Genomic DNA, 9,224 nt, shown 5'->3' on the forward strand with positions numbered 1-9,224 from the left:
ATCAAGATAAGATCTATACAAAAATAGATCTACGAGGAGCATACAATCTAGTACGCATCAAAGAAAGAGATGAATAGAAGATTGCGTTTTGAATAAGATATGGACATTTTGAATACAATGTCATACCTTTTGAACTTACAAATGTACGAGCAGCATTCCAACATCTAATGAATGATGTCTTTTGGGAGTTTTTAGATGATTTTTTTGTTTGTTACCTAAACGACATCTTAATCTATTCTAAGAATATATAAGAACATAAACTTCATGTTTGTTGTGTGTTACAAAAACTAAAAAATATGGGACTCTATGCCAAGATAGAAAAGTGCATATTTTATACTACTCAAATTGACTTTTTAGGATGCATCATTTCAAATGATATACTTATGATGGATCCTAAGAAGTTTCAAGCTATCACGGATTGGAAGATCCCAAAAACGATAAAAGATGTCCAATGCTTTTTGGAATTTGCCAACTACTATCGGATCTTCATCAAATTCTTCTCTTAAGATGCAGCTCCACTTATACATTTGACTTGTAAAGACAAACTTCAATAGAATTAAGAAGCGGAAGTAGCATTTGAAGCTTTGAAGACAACCTTTGTTTTTGCACCAATCTTGTATTGTATCGATTTTTCTAAGCTATTTTTTTTTATGAAAATAAATGCATGAGACTTTACTTCAGGTGTCCTATTATCACAAATATAAACAGCTGATAAACCTCACCTAGTAGTTTTTTATTTCAGAAAATTTTCAATATAAGAAATCAACTATGAGATGCATGATAAAGAACTTTTTGTAATCATGGATTTATTTTTAGAATGGTGCCATTATCTAGAAGGTACTCTTAGTCCAATCATCATGAATATGGATCACAAGAATCTTAAATATTTTATATCAGGATATGTTTTGAATCGTTGTCAAGTTTGTTGGAGTATATCTTTGTCAAGATTTGAATTCAAGATCACTTATCGACCGGAAAAACAACAAGGTTTGTTAAATGTACTCTCTAAACGATCTTAACTTGTACCAAAAGAAAGAGATGCTGCTTTTCATCACTTACGGATGATTTTTTTGAACCCAGACTATCTTCATCTTTGAGTAATGAAATCAACACTAACTGTTGATTCAACTTTCATTAAATAAGTTCAATCATGTATGTCTTCTGATCCTGTTAATTGTGTTATTAAGAGAAACCCTTCAAATTCTCATGATACTTCTAAGTTTGAATTCAAGAACAATCTACTATATTTTGTGGGATGCCTCTATGATCCAAAAGATGTATTATTCAAGCTTATCATGACTTTCCAGCAGTAGGACATTTTGGATACAATAAAACTTTGGAACTAATATCCAAGGATTTTTGGTGGTTCCAAATGTGGAAGGCAGTCAAAGATTTTGTACAATCTTGTGATGTTTGCTTAATATAAAAACTCCTCACCATCGATCTTATAGACTTTTTCAGCCATTATCCATTCCAGAACAACCATGGTCTTTTGTTTCTATGGATTTCATCACGAATCTTCCAATCTTAGGTTCTTATGACTCTATATTCATGATAGTAGATTGTTTTACCAAGATGGCACATTTTGCACTATGTACAAAATCTATCACAGGTGAGAAAACAACTAAGCTCTTTTTTGACAATATCTATCACTATTATAGATTATCCAAAGATATTATATCAGATAAGGGACTCAGTTTGTTTTAAGATTTTGCAGACTCTTTTCAAGATTCTAAAAGTAGATATAAAACTATCTTTGGCATTCCATCTTCAAACTGGTGGACAAACAAAGCATGTTAATCAAATTTTGGAGTAGTATTTAAGATATACCATCAACTACCAATAAAATAATTGGACAACTCTTTTGCCATTGGCAGAGTTTACTTATAATAATACGGTACATTCTACTACAAAACAAACACCTTTCTTTACCAATTATGGTTATCATCCATGACTTCATACTTTTGACTTTTCAAAAGTTGATAATCCTATGGTGAAAGATTTGGCAAATCATTTGTCAGAGCTACATGCAACAATGAAAGTGGAGTTAAAAGAAGCTCAAGAACAAAAAAAGATCAATGCGGATGTCTATCGAAAGAAATAACCACCATTCCATATAGGTGACAATGTATGGCTACTTTGTCGCAATATCAAGACCACTCATGCATGTAACAAGTTGGACTATCGAAGGCTTGGACCATTTTCTATTTTTATACAAATCAATATAGTTGCATATCCTTTACATCTACCAGAGTCAATGAAAATCCATCAAGTATTCCACATGTCTCTTCTTGAACCATACAAGATAATGGACATATCAAGAAGAAGATAAGCTCCACCTCCTCCTATAGAAGTAGATAATAATGAAGAGTTTGAAGTAGAAGAAGTCCTAGATTCAAGGTGGGGCCAAAATAAATTAGAATATCTAGTTCATTGGCATAGATATGATATTAGTGAATACACATGGGAGCCAGTAAAGAATCTTGTAAATGCAAAAAAGACGGTGGAGGCTTTTCATCAACAACATCCATCAAAATTAAGATAAAAACCTTCCTTATAAAAGAAACAAGATCTAAGCAAGATAACATCCTACTTTCAATCCTTCTTGGTAGCTTCTTTGTATTTGTGATGCTAAGGAGTTAGAAAACCAACAATCAATGGATTTGACTCAAGAGCCTTTGTTTGCTGACTTGTTGGACGAGATATTTTAATTGTCACAACCTTCAAGAGGATGCAATTGAGATGAAGATCTTCAAGAATGACATGTTCTTCCTCAAATAGATGGCAAGATATAATACGTTTGATATCACGACCTTGGAAGGGACTCTCGATGTTTATTGTTTTTATTAGAGGTAAGATCAACTCCTAACGATATTTCAAATATTTTATTTGAAAGAAGTTATGAAGGCCTCAACAACAATCAAATAATTGGGTGGTCTTTTTGCCCTGGTGTAGGATACTATCGATGGTTGAGAGGTGCTATCAATTATCTTTGAAGAAAATAAAGATCAAAGTATGTGACAAATACAATTTGTCGCATTTTAGACTTCCTTGACATCTGATCACTGCTCCTCGTGGAACTCGTCTCTAGAAGAGGAGATAATGTCACGGACATATATTTATTGTAATTATTACCTAGATGATATGAATAGGTAGAAGTAAGTAAAAATAGATTAATTTCATAATATCTTCTAGAGAAGCTTCTTAGAAGCTATATAGATGCTGCTTTGACTTTACATGTGTTTATACTTGTTTGGTAGGTTGGAAACTTGGTCAACAAGTTAACCACGTGCTACACATATTGGTAGCTTATAGAACAAGCTAACTATGTGGCATCCACATAAAAAACTTGCCTTAGAAAGGAAAGATATGTATTGTATAAAGTCAACATGTTTTTGGAGGTCCTATAGAATGTTGCCACGTAGCTCCTAGGTAGATAGTATATATAGAGGCAAGAATGAAGCCTTCTTCACTCTTGTCAATTCCTTTCTTGTTTCTAATCTAGTTTCAAGGATATTTAGTTTTCTTGTCTTTTGGCAATAGCCATTCCTATTTCTTTCTTAATATACATATCTAGTTATTTCTATTTTGTCATCTTTCTTTGAGAAAAGTCTCACTTATATATTTATTTTTATCAAGTTCTTATCTTTGATAATTTACTAATATCATATCTATAACAATAAACAAGATATTCTAACCTATTTTGGCACTGCCTTGAATCTAAGACTTCTTCTATCTTGAATTCTTGATTATTATCCACTTTTATAAGAAGAGGTGGCATTTATCTTCTTTCTAAGATATTTTCTAACTTATATGTCTCAAGAAGAGACATGTAGAATATGGATGGATCTTCATAGACTTCAATAGACATAATCAATAGACAATATGATTGATTTTTTTATAAATAAGAATTGGTCTAAGCTTATAATAATCTAACTTATTACAAGGACATTGGGACAAAGTAACTATACCTTGTTTTCAACATGGAATTCAAATTTCTCTTTGCAAAAGGTATCTTTGTTAGTCTTTTGTTATTCTTGATTTTCTTTTAAATGTGCCTTTATTATTGTGTGTATTTTTGATAAATAATTTTTTAAATATTTTGTCATAGAATTATCAACTTTTGAAAAGTCAAAAGCATCAAGATATGGATGATAATTATAATTAGTAAAAAAAAGTGTTTGTTGTATAGAAGAATGTATCATATTATTATAAACAAACTCTGTTAATGGTAAAATAATTTTTCAATCATTTAGTTGATAATTGATGGTATATGTTAAATATTGCTTAAAAATTTGGTTTATGCACTCTATTTGTCTATCAATTTGATGATAAAAAACCAAAAGGATTTTTATATCTATCTTTAAAATTTTAAAAAAGATTCTCTAAAGTCTTAATGCAAATTGAATCCTCCTATCTATTATAATATCCTTGAACAATCGATGATAGAGATAGATGTTGTCAATTTTTTTTACTTATGAAAGATTTCATACATGGTCCAAAATGTTCTATTTTTTTAAAAAAATCTACTATCATGAATATAGAATCATACAAACTTGAGAGTAGAAGGTTCTTGATAAAATCTATAGAAAAAAAAAAACCATGGTTGTTCCAAAATAGGTAATGATTGAAGAAGTCTATAAGATTGATGACAAGGAGTTTTTGATGTTGAAAAAATATCACATGATTATAAAAAGTCTTTGATTGCCTTTCACATTTATGGCCACTAAAAATATCTAGATATTAAAATTAAAGTTTTATTATATCTAAAATATCTGGTCGTAAGAAAGTTGAGACAACTTAAAAGAATATATAATTGTGTTTTGTCTTTTGTAATACATAATTGTCCTTCAAAATATTATAGATTATTTTTGAATTTTAACTTAAAATTATTATCAAACTTAGAAGAATTTTTATTGATATTACAAAGAAGAGATTCGAATGACATACTTAATTGAACTTACTTGAAAAAGATTGAGTCAACAGTCAATGTTGATTTTATTGCTTGAAGATGAAAATACTCTAGCTTTAAGAGAACCATTTTTTGTTAATAAAAAGGTACATCTATTTTTGTTGATGTAAGATAAGAATATCTAGAAACAGTGTCTAACTAATCTATTGTTTTTTAAGTCAATAAGTAATCTTAAAATCAAATCTTGATAAAGACATGCTCCAACAGACATAACAATGATTCAAAATACATGTTGACATGAAGTATTGGAGGTTCTTGTAATCTGTATATACGCAAATTGGACTAAAAGTACCTTATAGATAATAACATTATTCTTAGAATGAATCTATGATTACAAAAAGCTCTTTATTATGAATGTCATAGTTAATCTTGACTACTAAAAATTCCCTATAATGAGAAGCTATTAGATGGAGCTTGTCATCTATTTCCATTTGTGACAAAACAACATCTATAGCAAAATCTAATGTGTTTGTTTTTATGAAGAATGCCTTAGAAAAATCAACGTGATACAAAATTGGTACAAAAATAAATATTATCTTTAAGGCTTTAATAGATGCTTCAATTTCTTTCCTCTATTAAAGTTTATCTTTATATGTCATACATATAAGAGGAGTTATAACTTGAAAAAATTTCTTGATAAAGATCTTATAATGATTGATAAATCTCAAAAAACATTGCATATTTTTTTATTATTTTTAAAAATTTTCATACATAATAGTTTGAATCTTCTAAGGATCTATCATAAGACCATTATCTGAAATGATGTACCTTAGAAAGTCAACTTAAGTAGTGTAAAATACATACTTTTCCATCTTGACATATTATCCTAGATCTCTTCGTTTTTGTTATGTACAACAAACATGAATTTCAAGCTCTTTTATATTTTTAAAATAAATTAAGATGTTATCTAAATAATAGATGATAAAATCATTAAGAAACTTAAAAAAGACATCATTCATTAGATATTGAAAAGTAACTCATGTAATAGTAAATCTAAAAGATATGATATTATATTTAAAATTTCTTTATCTAATTCAAAATATAGTTTTTTATTCATCTCCTTCTTTAATACATATTAGGTTGTATGCTCTTTATAGATCTATTTTTGTATAGATCTATTTTTGTATAGATCTTTATTTTATTTAATAGATCAAGAAGTCTTGGAATCAGAGGTAAAAGATATATATGTTTTTAATGGTGATTTTATTGAGTTCTAAATAGTCCATACACATCCACAAAAATCTCTTCTTTTTTTTTTTTCTTTTTTTTTTTTTTTTTTTTTACAAATAAGATAGGAGTCTCAGCTTTTAGCTAAACTCTCATTAATGTATTCTTTGAATACAACCAACCTGTTTTGTAATAGTCTGAAGATTGATCTGAATGGTGGTTGAGCTCCTTCTTTTGGATTGATGGCACAATTATAGAAGCAATGCTTTGAAAGAATATTTATATTATTTTTTTCAAAAACATCTTGATTATCTTAGTATTAACTTAGAATGTTATTTAAATTCTTTTCCCTATCAAAAGTAAGTGTGGCATATATATCAAAAATCAACCTTATTTTTATAACATGTATGAAAGCTCTTATACCTACCAATAAGGATTTGGATCTTTTGGTCTTATAGGTTTTTACTTGCCTAGTAAAATCTTAGACTAAATTATGGAAAAAATTAAGGATACAAGAAATCCAATCTATTTGAGGATTATTCTTTTTTAGCTATAATAATCATAAAATAATTAGATTAGAAAGAGATCTAATCATATTAAATATTATTAAACTGTTATGACTAGGACTTCTTATATCTCAAGGAATAATTTCATGTGTAATATCTTTAAAAGACAACAAATGATCATCTATTATTTCTATAGGTTCAAATTTGGTTTTCTTAATTATGAATATTTCTTATTTTTTGACAAAGTCTTTGTTTATAAAACAAGCTGAGGCTCTTAAATCTAACAAAGCTAAGACTTTGTGATTTTTTGGTTTTAAACAAACTTCTATTATAAAACAAGATGAAAGATCTGAGGAGAAAATTAGACCTTTACTAGGTATTGTATAAGATTTTAGTCGCATAATTTCCACTATAGTTGGAGATTTTTTATTTTTTATTTTTTTTTAAATATATTATTTTCTTTAGCAACTATGCTCCTCATTTTGTGATTTTGGACAATATTGAGTAAAGTACTCAGGTTCTCTATAATATAAGTAGAAACCTTTTTAATAATGAGAAGTCTTTCATTCTTCAAGAAGAAGTTTAAAACGTACCACATCAAATTTTTTTAGACTTTGACCAAGATGAATAAGCTTCCAAAAACTTAAAAGGTGTTGCCATAACTTGAATTATATCTTTGCAACCAAAACTTTGTTCTTGTCATCTTTCAAAGAATTGATTGTTGCATGTAATGGCTTAAGTAATAAATTGCTTTAATGAATATATTTTTGGCATTATCAACAAAAAAATCTTTGACATTATCTTTTAATCCATATCAAAATTGATTGATAAGAGCTTTTTCATTCCAATCCATGTTACAAGATTTTGGAATTTCACAACGTATAAAGTGGTTGAACATGATCTTTATTGTAGATATACGAGCTTGGTCTTTACTATCCTTTCTTAATCATTTTTTTCCAAATGTAGCTATAAATACTTCTAAAAATAAATTTAAATCATAAAATAGTCATGAATCTTTTTCTATCAAAGGTGTAGATTAAAAAAGAATTCTTTCCACAGAAAAGTACTTATATAAATCTAACTTCAATTAATTCATAAAGATATTGAAAAGGATGCAATCTCAAATTGAGCTTTATTTGTTATAAAAACCTTCAAAATTTTAATCTTGTTCTATCAAACTTCTTCAATATATTTATCTTTACGTCTCTCATATCTATAATAGCAAGACCTCTTAGATTCAATTATGAACTTAATCTACTTGTTACTCTTAATTACACAACTCTTTGGCCTAGACTTTGAATTTTATTGTTGACTTCTTCCATGGTCATATGAATAATATCTCCATGATTCACATTGGAAATACATGAGATTTCCATCCTATGAGTATTGATAAGCTCACAAAGATCTATAATAGTTACAAATCTATTCTTATTTTTACTAAAAATAATATCCTTGATTTTTCTTTCTATAGAAAATTTAAACAAATTTAAAAAGTTAAATTAAAGGAAGGCAATTCAAAACCTCTAATATCAAATAAAAGTTTCCACAAAGAGAAGTAATCCATTTTTTTTATTAAAAAGAAAAAATAGTATTAAAAAATTATAAATTAATTTAAAGATAGATAGTTTGTAAGCTTCAAAAATATAATAGTAGAAGTAGAATAATCTACTCACATTTAATATAAAACAAGAACAATAAATTAAGACACTTGTTAAAATATTTAAGATATAAATTCTAATAAAAAGAAATCTTAATATATTCTTATATCACTCAAAAAGACTAAAAAATCACTAAAAGATGGTAATATATTGAATGAGAATAGCTATTGTCAAAGATAGAAGATCAAAATATCTTGAAAGAAGAGCTTAGATTAAAAAGGCATTAAAAAGAGTGAAGAAGAATTTATTCTTGCTTCTATATATACTATCTAACTAATAGCTACCTAACAATGTTTACATAGGATATGTTTTATAGGACAATGTCTTATTGACAAATGACTTTGTGTCAATATACATGTGTAACCTTTGAATTCAAAATTACTAGATTTTTTAATATAGATATTATTTTTTAGAAGTAGTGATGTATTGAAAGAAGCCATTTGTCATGATGCAATCAACAACCATCATAAAAACCAATCAAACATTTCTTATCTAAATTAATCAAATAAGATACATTGTGAAGTATTGCACCAACACTTGCAAATAAAATTGCATGTATTACAATTTTAATTAGTAGATACAAGAGAATTTTTTATTTAGACATTAATCTCTAAACATATATGTATTGATGTTAAACATTTAGGCAATTGACATGCTAATACTAACTAGATAGTAGACAATATGAAGAAAAAGTTGGATAATATACCACAATATAAAGCTATAGATTTTTAAAAAGATTTTTAATATAATGAAAGAATTATAGTATTTTAGTTAATAACATGAATTAAAAAAAAAAAAAAAAAAAAAAAAAAAAAAAAAAAAAACTTTTTAGCTGATTGATTCTTATGAAGACAACTATATCAAAGCTTATTTTTTCTAAATAAAAAAAGAATCTTGAGAGCTTTATACAATTAAAAGTCA

Source organism: Physcomitrium patens, chromosome 22, assembly GCF_059467195.1.
Source record: "Physcomitrium patens ecotype Gransden chromosome 22, ASM5946719v1, whole genome shotgun sequence".
NCBI lineage: Eukaryota > Viridiplantae > Streptophyta > Bryopsida > Funariales > Funariaceae > Physcomitrium > Physcomitrium patens.